The sequence below is a fragment of the Opisthorchis viverrini genome (assembly GCF_000715545.1).
Source record: "Opisthorchis viverrini unplaced genomic scaffold opera_v5_140, whole genome shotgun sequence".
Taxonomy (NCBI): Eukaryota; Metazoa; Platyhelminthes; class Trematoda; order Opisthorchiida; family Opisthorchiidae; genus Opisthorchis; species Opisthorchis viverrini.
The window spans coordinates 920581-934451 of record NW_008751796.1 but is presented as its reverse complement, the minus strand read 5'-3'; positions in this window follow the sequence as shown (position 1 = coordinate 934451).

The following is a 13871-nucleotide window of genomic DNA, read 5'->3' as shown; positions in this document are numbered from 1 at the left end:
GTGATTCCCATTATTTGTGAAAGCATCAGCCGGGAGAGAGCAGCGGCACGAAGTTATATAGGATTTTTTGGAAGAGAAGCTTAGGCAAGAGTCGTTTGGCCAGCGGGTCAGTGAATCTCGGTCTCGCTTAATCTGATGAAAGGCAAGGGTTTTTGCAGAGGTGGGGAATGTGTACGCGATTTTTATATCGTCTGCGAAGAGGAAGGCCTTATCGTGGGATATGGCCCCGAAGACGTCATCGATGTACAGTAAGAAAAGGATGGGACCTAGCACGCTTCTTTGGATGACTCCGCTAGTGATCGGTAGTAGAAATGATTGTATGTCCCCGATTTGCTTTACTTGCCTCCTATCTGATAAATAAGAGGCAAACCACCGAAATAAGGTTCCATTGATGCCAACGGTGCTAAGTCTGTGTAGCAGGGAGGCGTGGGGTTCCTGATCGAAGGCTTTTTGGATGTTCAGATAGACTGTTACAATGGAGTATCCAGCGTAGTAAGCTGCTGTGACGGTCTCACAGAAGTAAAGCTCGCAGCCATTCGGGGATCTTCAAGATAGGAATCCGTACTGTCGATCATTTATGGTGGTTGTAGCTGAGAGAAACCTGATTAACGGGCCTTTAACCAGACGTTCGAGGTTTCGCAATAAAAGAGGGGTATGTTGGTTGGATCTGTAGTTGGAAGCAGTTTGCCTGGATCCGGATTTAAAATGGGGGCGAACAACAGATTGTTTCCATTGAGAGGGACGATTCCAGAGTTGACTGAGTGACTAGAAAGACCCAGGACAAGGGTTTTGGCATCATGACCGCAATATCTAAGGACACTCGATGGTATGCCGTCGCCTCCCGGGAAGGCGGAGTCTCTGAGGGTTTGAAGTGGGGCTGATACATCAGCTAGGGAGATGATCAAGCTGCTCAGAGACGGGCGGTTACTCTGGTGTAAAGAGGTGGAATATGAGGCGGAGATTGTAGGATTGAACTTGGGAGAAGGAGATAGGTAGCAGCTGGCAAAGTAAGCATTCAAGTGGTCGGCTATATTGACAGGATGAGTGATGAAACTACCGTTGGTGGAGCTCAGACAGGTGACTTGGTGACAGTTTGGGATGCGGCGCCCACAAAATAGGCGGCCGAGCAATTTACAGCTAGAAGGGTCCCTGAGAGCGTTGCTCTCCCCTCGGCATTCAAGGGATACCCGTAAGGACTCTTGGTGAGTTGAGAGCTTGTTGATGAGGAGTATTATTGAGAAATCCCGAGATTTCCGATATTCTCTGCCGGCTCGGCGTATTTTACTGTCCAAGGCTTACAATGGCTTATCATGTCGAGAGATACCAGAGTAAAAACTCTTAATGGGAGAGGCAAGACTGGGGTCAATAGGTTTTAGTAGAAGATACCACAAATCCGTTGTGTGTCCGACGAGAGAAAGAAGTCGCTCCAGTCCCGGGAGGCTAGCAGGGTCGAAAAAGCCAACAAAATGTCCGGACTCAGGAGGTGAAAGAAAGATGAAAAGCTTAGCCAAACCTGACTGCGTTACATGAGATAACGCAGTGATCGCTACCTGGAAAGCATGGACCAACTGCAGTCGTAGCCAAATGACCCTCGTGTGAAAATATTAGATCTAAGTTGTGTTGGTCACGAGTGGGGCTGCGTACAGTCTGAGACCAACCCTCTACACTAAGCTGGGCAAGCAGTGAGGCGTAACGACTAGGGCCCAGAGTGGGTGACCAGGAAATATCCGGTAGGTTGAAGTCTCCCAGCACGAATTTAGATGAATGAGGAAGGGCGTGAGCAGTGTAGATAATACGGGACAAGTCAGTTATAGAAGCGGGGGAGGGGGTGGTGGTAGATAGATACAGCCTACTAGTACAGGTCGCTTGGTCTGCTCTATGGAGATCCTGGTAGTTTCTGGAATCCCTTCTAGGCTGGGATAATCAGGAGGGTTGCACGAAGTTCCGATTTGGAGTAGATGGCACAGCCTCCACTCCTTGAGTTCCTCCTGTCAGAGCGGTGAAGATTATAATCAGAGATTGAGACCACCGTATCTGGAGTATCAACCGAGAGCCATTTTTTGGTCATACAAATCAGACTTGGTTGCGCAACAGCAATAAGCGCAAGGAGTGTATGGATTTTTGGCAGCAGTGAGCGGGCGTTGAAGAGCATAGTTGATAGGTCCATTTGCGAGCACTATATACTAAGTAGGAATTTGGTAACTTCGTTTATGGTGGAGTTCGGTACTAGGGGAATTGGTCAGGGGTGGTAGGGTTACATGAAGTAGCGTTGACTACACATGTGTTCGGATTAGGTCGAGTTTTATTAACAGCTGGGGGTAGGGGGGTGAGTAGTGGTTGAAGTATGTTTGAATCCACGGCAGAAAGTAGAACATAAATTTCATTATGGAGTGGGGTATATGTCTTGACGGCTGGTATGTAGTCTAAAGCGGTTAGGGGTTGGGAGGGGTCTTGGGACACGAGGCCATTCTCATCGGTCTGAGGCGTAGAGAATGGCATGGTGCAGAAAGTAACGGTGGTTGTGCAGGGAGAAGTCGCGTCCGAAAATGGTCAACAGTTAGGACGGAAGTGGGTGTGTGGGGTGGTGGAGGCGCATAAGGGCCTGAGCTGGCCGCCGGTATATGCAGATATGGGTTTCATCTAACGCGCGGTACTCGTGGTTTGGTGTATTTGTCATGTAGTCATGGGGAGGCCGAAGCAAGGTGCCGTTACCTTGATAACAGCGAGGGATAGATTCTCGAGGGCGTATTTAGAGGTGTTTTACTTATCGCGGCGTTGACAGTAGATGTTTGAGCCGGAGGGCGTATTTTGGCGGAGGTGTAACGCGGAGAGACAGCAGGTCAGGGGTCTGTGACAAGATCGAGTGCTGTCAACGTCTTCTGTAGTCACTGCTCTGGCTGGTGGACGTGCCCCGTCAGTCAATTCAGTGCCAGGAGGGAGTTCTACTGGGCTGATGAGGGCATTTGTAGTTTTTACTGATGGTGAACCATAGAGTCCATTTGTGGGAGCGATAAAGGGCTGAGGGTCCTGCAAGGCCATGAAGTGAGAAACCTCTGAGTAGTCTGGTGTGGGTCCAGTGCTTGGAGCAGTCGATGAGCCTTTGAGGCATATATGTAGCGTGGGAGTGTCGACGTACGTACTGGTAGCTGATGGTGCAACAAGTGTAGGTACAACAGCAAGCGGAGTGTCAGGTTTTCGGGGATGCAACTTACGGTGCGCTTCGTATCGTGACCTTGACAGTAAGTGCTTGAGCCCGAAGGCGTATTTTGGGGGAGTTGGAGCACGGAGAGACAGCTGATCAGGGGGCCTGTGACGAGAACGAGTGCTATCAACAACTGGTGTAGTCATCGACCTGGTTGTGAACAACTGGTTAGTCATCGACCTGGTTGTGAGACGTTCCGCTTCAGCCATTTGAACACTAGCAGAGAGTCCTACGGGCTGATGGGGGCGTTTGCAGTTTTATGGATGGTGAAGCAGAGAGTCCAGTTGCAGGGGCGATGGAGGACTCAGGGTTTTGTAAGGCTACGATGTTTGTAGATTTAGTGCTGGAAGTACTCACGGAGCACTCAGAGCTTAGGGGTACCTTGGGAGCATCCATGCAAGTTCTGGTGGTAGATGGGGCAACAGGTTGAGGTAACTTTTGGGCGAGCCGTCTTTGCATTCGAGTACGGGCAGCTTGAGTTTTATGGTGTGGAATTTTTCGGTGGAGGTGAGAAGTGCCTGCGATGTTAGAAGACGCACGGCATTCTTTTCATCCCGAAATTACTCGGAGCCACCGAGCTGTGCACACAGTATCCAGCATGCCACATGCTGTCAAGATGGCAGTTTTGGTGCGCTCGAGCGGAGTTCGATCAAGGGCGTTGAATACTAGGACCTGGTGCCGACATCCGATGCGTTGACAAATCTCTGACGCAATCGTGTCAATTAAACTAGACGCTTTTCTATGTTCGTAGGGTCACATGTTGCATCCGAATTTAAGAGACATGGAATCGATTGTATGGTTCGCAAGGAAGACATTTCAATTTCTATATTTTGTAGACGAATGCTGAAATTTTCCAGGTCTTTCAGAACCTGAGGTTCTACTGGTAGTTGTGAAAGAAGAGTTTTGCCAGGTTGCGGAAGCAAAGATATATCAGTTAGGACTACTGAACAATCTGTGGTTGTCTGTGGTGCAGTTTTTGCCAGCCTCGATAGATGTGGGGGTTGGGAGCTAGGTCTTCTGGCTGCGAGCCTCCTCTTTGGATATACTGTGGAGATAGTTGATGGGGATTCGAGGTCTGGCAACTGCTTAGAGGAGGAAGACGGGAGCGGTGCCATAATGAAATACTTCGAGGTAGGTTGAGGATTAATAGTGTAAACTTTACTATGAGTGGCGTATCCGGTCAGGAACAAAAAATCAATTGGTGGAAAAGGTGATATTCAGGAATAACTGAATTGGGGGGCAAATAGCGGCACGTCATCAGGGACGATTATGCAGGAGAAGGTTATACGCGCTCGGGACTGACACCTATTAGGCCTACTGAAGAAGGGAAACCTGTTTAACTCTGTGACCGCCGACAACTAGGGAGCCCTGGTGAAAAAATGGTTACCTAGTATAAAAATGGTCAAAGACCTATGGGTAGGCTATAATCCAAAAAAGTTTCTACATCACCTGACCTTGAAATTCAGTCTGGCTGGTTCACGGTCCACACTCACACGGTCCTTCAACTGAAGGAAAATCATCCGTGACCGTGCATCGGCCTCGCTGTGTCATTCTGTGTTAATCTCCTTGCGAAATCCAGATCCAGCTGCCACGGAAATGCGTATCCCTTCTCCGATTGCGGCATCCTTGATGACCGTTACGTGGCTGTCCACAAAACGAAGTATTTCAGTGCAACGGGGGCGCGGAACTGTTATATTCAGTGTGATAACACTCACGCAACAAGTTTTCCTTGGAATGTCCACCGCAACATCACGCACACCCGAGCCTCTAATGGCAACTACAAGGCTATTTTTCACCTGGAATTAACCGCCTCTCGAGCGAGTTCATTCCATCCCGATAAAACTTTTGGTTGAATGTGATCAACATGGTTTTCTGCTGCAATTTCGGTTTTCCTCTTTCACAAGGTTAAAACAGTGTTCGTTTGGCCCTATACATTAGCGCTATCTTTCCGTCGGACCTGTACACTTTCCCTGACTTCCCTACAACAGTGGCACCACCTATCTGAGACAACTTGCTATTTGATCTTCGAATAATTCCAAATTCACTCCATTTTTGCTTGTTGTGACTCCGGCCATTTACTCAACTGCCCAAGGTCACTCATGGCCAGCGCAATATCGGATCGTTGATATTTGAGGGCGGGTGGCAAAAAAAGAGCGAGGGAGAAAATGCTCCCTGTTTGACACATGGCAATAAATGTGTAACGGTAAAACGTGGGGAACCAGAACACCAGAACAGTAGCAGATTTGGCGGCGTACACCCGCGTAAGCTGAACTGAAACCTCGAGCCACCACTGAGACCAGGTGGCCCTGGACTATAGTGCTCATGGCCTGGGTCACAAAAAAGGCAAGTGGGAATGATAAAGTGGAGGGGCTAGCAAAGTGGATGGGCGTTAACACGAATCACAGAAACATGTTGTACAGCGAAACTGTAGAGATTAACAGATGTCGCTGTTTCTGAGTCCAGCATAATAGATCTTTGGAAGAGTGAGTTGATGGCAAATTCCGAGCGAGAACATGAATTTTGTGGGGAGCACAGAAACACAGAGATGGTTAACGTCGAACTAGTAGTTGAACAAATTGGAATGAATATGTCATGGAGGCAGTTGTGGTCGGGTGGGGAGATTGTCGTAGCTGCAGTCGGGGAGAAGGCACGGTCAAGAGAAGGACTGGAATATTTGCAATGGAACTGGGTATTGCAATGCCGTACCATCAGTGGCTTGGTATGCTTCAGTTTTTGGACAGCCCCGTAACGGACACCACATTTTGTAATGGACGTAACATCTAAGATTTTCGGGCCGGGATGTGCAGTTCTGTGAGCAGCGGGATTCATTTCAGGCTGGCCGAGGAAATAAGATGGAACGAATTAGACATGGGATCGCAAGGTTCATATGATCCGTTTGGGGATCCTGTGGTCGTAGATCATGGGCCACGGGGAGTGGAATATAGGCATCCAGGTCGTCCAAAGATTGGGGAGATGAGAGGATGTGATGAGATCAGATAAGCATGGTGATTTTAAGGAGAGATCAAATGGTATAAGGTGCGATAATATACATAACAAGAAAGGCTCGGTGTCTACCGCGATTTGGGTGATGACAAGTGATTATATGGAATTGGATATAGATGGATCTGTACTTATTGGCTCGGGACCAAGGGTTGGGCTTGCTGGCATACGTCATTGAAGCAGAAGGGATCTGGTGAAAGCCGACGTAAGCACGCAGAGTGGCGTTGTGGTTAGGGAACTCATATGTATAAGGGTTGATGGGAATGAACTTTCGAGATTATAGACTGATTAATCTGGTATTTCTTACATGAGTTGCACAGTACCAATAGAGAAAGTAAGCGTAAGAGAAACAGTCACCACTCCTTGAAAAACTGCCATCAGCTTCAAGCTAACAAGTGATGCATGCCATAATCCGAGAAGGGATGCGCATTTCCGTGGAAGCTGGATCTGGATTTCGCAAGGATAATAACACAGAATGAAACAGCGAGGCCGACCCACGGTCACGGATAAGTTTCTTTCGGTTAAAGGACCGTGTGAGTGTAGACCGTGGACCAGCCAGGCTGAATGAATCTGGTTGTACGAGGCGTTTGGGCAACTACAGCCAAAGTTCGAAGCTTGTGAATGAGGAAGGATGAGAGCAGCATCGTCTGGTGAGTGCCATGAGGTATCAGATAAAACGGTGTCGATGGATAAAAAATCTAAAAGTGGATGATGGCATGCTAAATGGACCCAGGAAACGTGGATTTGTTTGTTGACCCAGAAACCAACTGCTAGCTGGACCAGAGTAGTTGTCTAATCTAGGGAAGGTAAGGACTTTGTCGTCGAGTTAGCTAGCCGTGAGAATAGCCTTTGGACTGGTTGGAACGGGCGATTACATGGCGGTAGTATTTAGCTCACCAAGGTTGTCCGAAAATAGGGTCGCCGACCTGCAAAGAGGGAGTTAATGGGAATAAGAACATCAGAGAGAGAGAGAGAGAGAGTAAAGAGGTCCAGTATCAGCGACCGGCAGTGGTGTGTCCCGATGCTAGAGATCTGCTAGTCGGATCGTCTAAAATTACCGTAGGTGCTGTTTTTATCAAATGAACGGTGTCGACATGACTGTTGAACCCTCACGCTGAGGATGGGCTATTTCGGGCATGCCTGTAGCCGTGAAGTTTTGAACAGCGGTGCGGGTGCAGCGCGAACACATCACGCTGAATCGCAGGAGTTTGTGTATTATTGAATATTGGGCTGCTGCTTGTGATGATAAACGAAGAGAACGCGTGCGAACACCCAGAACCACCGAAGTACTTATGTTGGTTTTGGCGCTTGTGGTTGGTGCATAGCGGGCTTGAGTTAACCAAATATGGCCTTAAATCATTGTGGGCAAGTAGACCATACCCTTGGGTTTAGTGGCAGGTCAAAAAGTTGCATATGAACTCGGACCAGCAGAAAATTACATGTGTGAAGGTGCAACTATGAATCTTGGCCGCCTGGTAAACCGATCAGGATTTGTTAAGCCGGTGTATGTTATTCTGCACGCAGAGGTATAAATACTTACGTCATGGTGGTCAGGTTGCGGAGCGGAGGCCACGGCAACCAAACGTGTTTTGGTTTTACGATACAGACGCACTTTTTGAATCCGGCAATCAATGACTTTCTGCCGGTATTTCCGCAAGGGAGCTAGATATGCTTCTGCAAGTTCAGTTGCACCAGTGGCTTCGTTATCTTTCTTCGTCAACACAATACGTGGTGCCACGAAATGCGCTTCCGCCACCCCACTCTCCTTGGAATAAATGATTTTGGCATCTGCGCCATGAGGTGGAGAAAGTTTGGGGCGTACCCCCCTCCACACTAGAACGAAGAAGTGACCGATTTTCATGCGTACACGTGAAACGACATATGACAGAAAAGATGATTAAATTGTTAGGCTGTGGTGACACAAAATGCAAGGAAACGCGGTCCGATGATTACCAGGTACTTTGGTAGTAATCGTCCGGGGGCTTTATACGTGGTAGAGCACATTAGATTAACTAATTGCAACCCCAACAGTTCCACAGGCCATCCAGTAACAGGTGGACAAGCGAGCGTCGTATGTCTCTAGGGAAACTAAGCGGGGGTTTGTGAAAACTGCAAACAAGAACTTGCCATTTAGCGGAGGTGGAAGCCAGTGTCGCTTGCCGCGAGAATTAGCCAATGAAAAGCAGGCCGACTTCTTATAGAAAAATGCCGACGACGGTCTGTCAGAAACTGTATTTTACAGGGTTAATGGTCGCCTGATCTGAGGCTAAGCACTGAAAGCGAGCTACTAGTAAGGCTTGGGGTTCGTCCGATTCATGGGCCGGTGACAGATCTTCGAAGCTCCGTGTGGACAAAAGCCCAGCCTCCGGGAACACCGGCAATTAATCGTCAAAGGCGGTGTTTTGAGGCATGCGATACAGGCAATGGATGTGAAATTTTCGAGGAGTTTTCAGTGTCATAGGATGGATTTTCGGAACTGTGCGGAAACACGTTTTTCTGCCGGGGATGTCTAAGACGTGTGACATTTGGTAGCGTTATATATATGAACGGCAGGAAACACCCTCGGCTGCGAAGTTGGGGGCAAAAATCCAAAAGAAGCAGGTGTTAGCCGCAGTCAATTGTGCAAATCCTGCTCGCTGCCGTTGAAAGCGCGCGCACGCCTTCATCGTTGTTGCTCATATAATGCACCATAAACACCGAAATCGGTGTGTTGGTGGTGTACTTCGAGATAAAGACGGCATGAAAGTAATTCGACAGTGAAGACCGAATAGACGTTCGCCCTCATCCTACCGTTCAATCCATACTCTACATACATGGTTTTGTTTGCATCGGGACACAGTAAATTATGTACGGAGACTGCCACCCTCGTCTAAACACTACCGGCCGTCACCGAATGCAGCTCAGAGATTCGAGGATTGATATACGGGACCGAGGGTGTACCGCCACTTTGTAAGTTCCCTTCGCCGACCAGTTAGCCTAACAGCGCCAGGTCTCAAACAAATACCATCAGAAAGTGACTTGTACTGGGTCCCAGAAGCAGCGCGGACAATTGTGGGAAAAAGGTTGTTCGACGCACTAACTAACCGAAATTTGAAAACCGGTTATCTCATAAGAATCTTATTTTCATTTATCTGGTGTGCATTTTCTGGGCTGGCCAGAGAAGACCTGCCAACCAAATCTTGTTCAACTAAGGCGCAGGTAAGTTCAGGTGACGATAGCCTACGAATAAGAGTTTGGGGGCATCCAGACGCCTAGTTGAGACCAGAAAACATCACTGTGACCTGTCCGCGTATGGGCCAGTGGAGGATGATATTTTTGTCAGGTTCCGAAGGGTAACTTGGCGTGAGTTTTGAAAGGGCGGTCTGAGAGGGGCTGCATGTATTATCTCGAAGCCCACGCGAGTAGTGCGAGAAAAGGTGCACCGAATCATCTGAAAGTCTGCGAAATCCCTTTGAACGACTTTCATTGATAAAGTCAGGAGATGTCTGAGTGGAACCAGTCTCCTCAAAAAGAATCGCGCGAGCGCACCTTTCGTCGAAATCCCTTGAACGACTTTCATTGAAAAAAGCAAGAGATGTCTGAGTGGAACCAGTCTCCTCCAAAAGAATCGCGCGAGCGCACCTTTCGTCATTAGGGGAAGAGTTCCTGTTTAGAGACTACTTACTGCCTTGTGACCTTCATAACCATTCCAGGTGTGATGAATTTAGAACTGCAGGATTTCAGGCCGTTCGTAAAAATTCGTCATGGACTTCAAAGCTGTCCGCCCTCAGTTTCAGCAGCTCGCCTCGGAACTATAAACACTATCTAGCTATTTATGGTTCGAGCCTACTGCTGTCTGAATTCATGCCCCAACTTATTGAACTTTTTGTTCAGTGTAGTTTACCTGTCCGTGAGTGGGTTTTAATTGTATGAACGTACGAGCTAAGCGACCTTCGACGCGCGCTCATTCAAATTTTTCGAAATGGTAGGGGGTCTTCTTTGGAATCCGAGCAAAAGATAGGGTATTCTCGAAAGATGTGTACTACCTTCGACTCCCGAACTCGGTACAGGAAGATCGAGCGATTGCTGGTTGGATTTGGTGCCGGCGATAGAACTACCAGTGGGAAGTAATGACTAGTGGAGTCTGTAAACTAGAAACCAAACGAAATCTGACGTACGGGCATCTGAGCGGAGCCGATTTGATGACTGTGCAGTATGGATTACCGTCCGTCGCTCTGCATACCACATCTGTAGCATCAGCTGAGTAAGCGTCGAGTCTAGAAAAATTGGAGGAATTATTCTCCGGGATATTTTGTTTTCCCTCATTCACCCATAGCTGCTCATTGACAGGACGGGTACCACCAACATGCTGGGGCATAAGTACAAGTTCGAATTACAGTCTGTAAAGGGTGCCTGCGTGATTTTGAGTGCTTCGGGCGGTTATTCTAGTATACCCTCTGACTCCATTGTTATTGGAGCCGAATTTTGGCGCTTTGGAGCTCATTTGTGTGATATTCCGGATCTGAAAGTGTGCGCCGAAACCAAGGGAAACTCACGCTATCTTCTCGCGCCTCAGTATGAGGTACAGGTGGAAAGTGATTGCGACCACCCTGCAACTTCAATGGTGGATATATCACAGTTGGACCCATATGGATGTCGTAAACTAGCAATTAATCTTTATCTCCAAGCGGGCTACATTGCGCGCACTATTAATTACACCTGTAACGGTTTCTGTTCTAAAGTCGAGCTCATTCTTCAAGGAGTGCTGGGTCATCGCGCTGACGATGTGTTGCTCTGAAATGAAGCCCGGATGTACTTACCTCAGTGATTTCGCATGACTTAGACACTGCGTTCGTCCTCTTTAGGGACTCAGGGATTGAGACCCTTTTACTTTCCACTCACTACCAGTGCCATTTTCCTTCATGGTCGTATGACAGCTAAGCACCGGTACCTAGTGCCCATGATGACTGAAATGGCATTATGGTTCCTCAATTCTGGTTCCCTCGCGGCGACGATCGTCATGTGATATTCGTAGTCCGTTCGAAATACACCCTTGGAAAATCTCTCGACCTAAAGCTGCCATCATGACGTGGTAGTCGGACCTAAGTACTGCAATCATCCCGCGGACTACACTGGCTGGAACTTCGTTCCATAAGATGCAACCGTATCAGGGAGCCCAAAGGGAAGCAGTCAAGCCAAGGGCAGAGAGAACTCAGTACGAGACAGTCTGGTGGTCAAGTCGTACTGTCCTGTATAGGAGTGTGAAGGCAGGAAGGTCTTTCTCCCTGGTGACCAGCATGTCCATATTCGTGGAAGCAGCAATGTTGCCTTCTTCCGGAGGAGGACGGCCCGAAAAGCCGCACATTCCGACTACTCAACGGTTGACCGGGACCGCCGACGCATTGTACAACACGGTCGAACTATTTTAAAGCCAGAGTCTGGTGCCACTCAGAAGATACCTGTTGTTCGCAGCCGCATCAGGAGGGAGACTACTGGCTTACTCATGCTCCTTCGGGTTAGGCTAGTCCACTGCAGCCGGGCAAGTCAGACTGTTGAATCATCGCCAAGCAAAACCCTACTGTTTACTGCCTCGTGGGTTGGATTTTTGAGTCAAAACGAAAGTGAGATCCCCTACCAAACCCCCAAGTCCTCCCATTGCCTTGTGGGTTGGTCTTTCCAGTCTAAGGCTCAAGGTGAGGTACCTCAACTAAACTCCGTTCCTCGGCCCAGGCAATCGGGAAGTATCGTTTACCGCACAGTTGTTCGTCCACCAATGCCCCTTCCTAACCTCTTTCCATCACACAAGCACACGTTGCTGGATCGACGGATTGTCATTTATCTCACCCCACTGCCTATTGATACTGCTAAATCCGCGAGATCCTTTCTAAATATCATCTATCAGCGTCCGTGCTCTACTGGTGAACAGGCAATGCCCGTCTGAGGCCTTAAATTCCCTGAAAACGGACGTATGCGGTGTCTCAAACACGCCTACAAGGTCTAAGTGTGATTATGCATCTCGAGACGCCAAGAACGGGAGCTCTTCCACATTTCGCTCTCCATGTGTCGGGTGATCCAGAAGCGGTAATTCGTGGAACATGTATGGCCTGAAGGTTCCATTCAGTCTAAGAGCTGGGTTAGATTCCAAAGAACAGTTGTCTATACTCCAGTGCCTGTTTGTATTGTGTGCATATGCCCCTACGGACTGCAGTTCTGACGCCTAGAAGGATACTTTCTGTAGATAGTTTTCCGCACTCGTTTGTCAAGCAGAAAGCACTGACATCATGACCTTTGCAGGCCATATGAATGCCAACGTCGGTTATCTGAGCTTCCTAGAATCACTTCTGCGTGGTTGATTCGGAGTCGACGCTTATCGGACGGACAACGGAAAGCGAGTCCTGCAGCTGTGTGCTGATGGTCAACTCTTTCTGGCCATTACGAACTTTCAGCGCACGTGCGCGTCGCATATCCTGGCGGCCACTAACTGCGAATTGTCCATGGATCCAGTTGGATCACGTGGCCATAAGTCATCGGCGGAGAGCCACAATTTAATACTGCCGTTTCTTCTTGGGCAGACAATTTGATTCCGATCGCGCCATGGTGGATCGAGCATGCGTGGGAACATGTTTCCCTTCAGAGCCTCGCGAGTCAACAAGAAGCATGCCAACCAAACTTCCTCGAAGAACCATCATCGTTCAGCAGTATCGATTCGAGCCAGCTCAGCAACTCTACAGTAAACCAATACTGTACTGGTAGCGAGCACGTGGATGAAGCATATCGAGGAGCTATGCTGGTGGTGTTCAATGCTGCCCGCCTGGCTTCTTTCATACAATCAAATGACCACAGGATATAGTTGAGGTCGCTGGTACCAGGCAGTCCATGCTAACGAGTACGACGACGCATATCAATCTCTCAAACCAAATAGTGGTGGGCCTAAGGAAAGATCGGGAGCTTTGGTGGGTATCCTAAGCGCGTGAGGTAGAAGCTTTTTCTACCGTAAACAGCCGTGCCGTATATCAACTGATACGTTCGACCGGCTCTAGGTAGGCAATTGTCAGTGTGACGATAAATGGGAAAGTTGGCTCAATTCAATCGCAGAAAATTCGACTGGAAGGATGAACCGAACACTTCGAAGAATAGTTTAGCCGGCCTCCCTCAACAGTCTCTGGAGTTAGTACGTACAGGCGAATGCAATGTAAACCTTAATCGGCCGCCAGAAGAAGAAATAAGGTATGAAATATCCATACTGAAACATGAGAAGGCATCAGGACCGGATGGCCTGTATCCGGCTCTCTTCAAAGAAGGCGGAGAATACCTGGTGACCTATCTAACAAATCTCTTTGCTGCATTATCGAAAAGATCGTTCAGCTGTAACACCCGGTGCCTAACCGCCATGCTGCCCGAAGGAAGCATGAGGGCTGAGATGCTGCCAGGTTGCCTAAGCCTAGACAGGGGAAGTTGCGAAGCAGAGGTCGGGTTCGGACCACGGACCTTCCGGTCAGTAAATGTGGAGTGAAGGGAAAGTGTCTGCCAAATGGAGGATGTTGACAGTTATTCCTGTCTTCTAAAAGGGTTCGTGGACTTTGTGTGAAGACCACTGGCATTAGCAGGACTTCTGTGGTGTCGGAGGTTTTTATCCTTCGAAGGTTGACTGTAAACGGGAAGAGCTGGACCCGTGAAAACCACCAAACTG